The sequence below is a fragment of the Limulus polyphemus genome, unplaced genomic scaffold (assembly GCF_000517525.1).
Source record: "Limulus polyphemus unplaced genomic scaffold, Limulus_polyphemus-2.1.2 Scaffold3, whole genome shotgun sequence".
In the NCBI taxonomy this organism is placed as follows: Eukaryota; Metazoa; Arthropoda; class Merostomata; order Xiphosura; family Limulidae; genus Limulus; species Limulus polyphemus.
This window is the reverse complement of record NW_013665613.1, coordinates 682,740-686,467: the sequence shown is the minus strand read 5'-3', so window position 1 is coordinate 686,467 and position 3,728 is coordinate 682,740.

The window sequence follows — 3,728 nt, the reverse complement described above, 5'->3', positions numbered from 1 at the left end:
AGCCGTGGAGGCGTTATAATGTGACAGTCAATCCCACTATTCGTTGGTAAAAGAGTAGCCCAAGAGTTGGCGGTGGGTGGTGATGACTAGCTGCCTTAGGGACGGCTAGCGCAGATAGCCCTCGTGTAGCTTTGCGCGAAATTCAAAAACAAACAAACATTAATCGATATATCCAATATAGTTTGTTATATCGTATAATAGAATTCCATATCTTTATTAACCGAGTACTGCAGTTTCGAGCTATTTGCACTTGTCTGTTCAGATTTATCAATGACAGAAGAATTACGGCTAAAAAGAGCATGGGGATTATTGTAAATAAAATGTTGTTTGCGCTCACATTTCTTTTTTCAGTTGATTGATTAAGTTTATCTTCATTGTAATTTTTTTAAATGCTGCTTTGCCATGTGTAAAGATATGTGTGTATAAAATAAATACACGTACAATGCGAATTTCGCAATTTCTAACTAATTTCTTTCTTTCGGAACTTTCAAATAGTTGTAACGTACCAGTTATATGGGTATCTTGACCTTTCAGCCTACTAAACACTAAAATAAAATTAAACAGTGTGGTAACTAAAGAGCTTAAAATATTAAAAAGATGCGTAGTCAATTGCTTTTACCTACAAAATAAATCCAAAACACAGCTATTGTTAAAAGTTTTTGAAAGTTACGAAAGAAAGAAAGAAATATATAATTTGTGTAACCTGCTTTGGACTATCCTGTTGTTACGACAGCGAAAGTCACGTGACGCTGGTAACACGTGATGAGTTTTTAGAAGGATTGGGAACATCATGAATAATCCAGTATTTGCTAGACGCCCTCTATTCCTGTATGAAGGCTCGAGTGTTTGCCAGATGCCCTCTATTTTGTATGAAGGCTCGAGTGTTTGCCAGATGCCCTCTATTTTGTATGAAGGCTCGAGTGTTTGCCAGACGCCCTCTATTTTGTATATATAAGACTGGCGAGAAGTGACGGCATAGATAATTGAATAGCAGACATGGAGATAGAGACAGATAATCTAGTCAAGCCGTAGTAAAGTGAGTAAATCGTTGTGAATTATAGCGTGTGTTTAAGTTAAAATGACTATGGAAATTCTGTGTATTGCAAAGTTGTATTGAGGAAGAATAAACTAGTTTCATTTAAGAAAGGGCTTGTATCGCTGAAGTTCCTCAGGAAGAATTTTTACGAGAAATTATCAAACGAACAGAGATGTAACAAATTGGTGTCAGAGAGTGGGACAAAAAAAAAAGAAGATGGAAACGAGAAGCGGCAAATCAAACTACAGCTTAGCAGATTTGATGGCAGCAATACAAGAACAGCAAAAGAAACAAGAAGAACCAGAAAATAAGCAAGAAAAGAAGACTACAGCAGTTGTTGGAGGAAAAGAAAAGAAACAAGAAGAGTGATTACAGCAGTTGTTTGAGGAAAAAGAAAAGAAACAAGAAGAGAGACAACAGTAGTGGCAACTCGAACAGCAAAATAAACAAGATAGACTACAGCAGTGGTTGGAGGAGAAAGAAAATAAACAAGAAGAGATATTACAGCAGTGGCAACTGGAACAAGAAAGGAAACAGGAAGAAAGTATCCAACAGTTGCAGGAAAGTCAGCAGCAACTACAGGAAAGTAAACAACAATGGCAAGAAGTACAAATGGAAAACATGAGTAAATTTCAAAGCGAATTAAATACATTAAAGGATGATTTATTGTCTTTTATACAAGGAGGATATATTAACCATTCACTTAATCAGCCCCAGACAACGGCAAACCCCTTCCAGACCCCGCAGCTAAACCCTAATGCAGACATTTTCAGTCCTGTTAGAAGTCACATCCCAGATATGAATGTCAGCAATAGGGGGTGATCTAGTACGAAGGAAGCCATAGGAATTCGATGGGAAGGCACCGTGGGAAGCATATAGAGCACAATCTGAGCTCCTGGCAGAGATGAATGGATGGACAGAGGAGCAGAAACTGATTCGTTGACAGAAAAGGGACAACCACTATAAATACTTGGACAGTTGTCAGCAGATGACAAGCACAACTATAGAGCACTGGTAGCTGCTCTAGAACTCAGGTATGGAACCTAAAATCAGTCTGAAGTCTACAGGGCTAAGTTTAGGACGAGAGTACGTGCTAAGAGGAAGAGCCTGCAAGAGCTGGCACAGGATTTGGAAAGTATGGCACACAAGGCCTACCCAACTGCGGCACCCGATGTCCTCAACTTGTTGCTGAGGGATCAGTTTGTAGATGCCTTAGACAGACCACAACTGAAGATACAACTAAAGCAAGCACACCCCTCTACTATGCAGGATGCAATGGCCAGAGCTCTTGAATTTGAATCCTACGTTAAGTCCAGCACAGAGGTATCAAGGTTGGTACAGTCATCAGGATTCAAAGCCAGAAAAGGGCAGCTTTCAGAGAGGTTTGAGGGACTTTGCTGGCACTGTAATAAACCTGGGCACAAGAGAGCTCAATGTTGGCAACTTCAACACAGGGAAGATGCCACAGCAGGAAAGGCTGCTACCCAGAAAGGTTGTTGGAACTGTGGAGAGCAAGGACATGTGAGAAGCCAGTGTAAGAAGAATACTAACATTAAGTCAGCTTCCGGGAAATCAATAGTGGTTCATGTTTAGGAACGCCTACCAACTCCCACCATGAAAGTACCAACAGTTAGGTGTAAAATGCAAAGTACACATAGTGTCTACGCGACAGGAAAGCTGGATGGCCAAAAGTGCAACTTTATCATAGATTCTGCATCTCAGCAAACCCTTGTGAGTATCAAGATGCTAGATCACAAAGGAGTACCAGAAGCCATACAGAAGCTTTGTGGTGTGACAGGACATTATGAAAGGTTGTGGGGACCAGTGTGGGTGACTATTGAGCTCATATGCATGAAGGACAGACACAAAGTATACTTGGCAGACATTGAAGACCAATGCATATTAGGGTTGGACTACTTACTACCAAAGAAGTGTGTAGTTAACTTCGATAAAATTACGTTTGGGAACAACAAAGGCCAAATTTCATTAAGAGTTAAAAGAGAGGTTGAGCTAACCAGGTGTCATCAAGCTGAAGTCAAAGTGACTGAAGGAGTTGATGATGGTGAAGTGGAACCAAATATAGATATTAAAACAGAACAGGAGAAAAGATCAAGATTTGAAGCCAATAGTTGATTTTCTAAAAGCAAGTGTTTTGCACCCTGCTTGGGAGAAGGTGTCTAGCTTAAGCCCTGTAACAAAGAACTATTGGGCACAATGGGACCAGTTGAAGCTTGATCATGGTATTCTTCTCCGAGATGGGAACTGCAGATGAGAAAGTGACGACCTGGCAAACGGTTATACCGAGGAAGTTAAGGGAAGTTGTGCTGTGTCAATCCCAAGATAGTTTAACAGGAGGACATCTCGGAGTTAAGAAGACATTGAGTCACCTACGACAGTGATTTTACTGGATAGGTATGAGGCAAGATGTGGAAGAATGGTGCAGAACCTGCATTACATGTTGTGCTGAAAGGGGACCCAAGCATAAGGGACGTGCTCCAGTGAAGTTATATCAAATTGGTGCACCAATGGAAAGAGTAGCTGTTGATATTGCTGGTCCTTTGCCCCAAACTCGTGCTGGAAATAGGTACATTTGTGTGGTGATGGATTATTTCACCAAATGGCCCGAGGCTTATGCAATACCAAATCAGGAAGCTACAACAGTAGCTTTGGCTATTAATGATTTCTTTTTCAG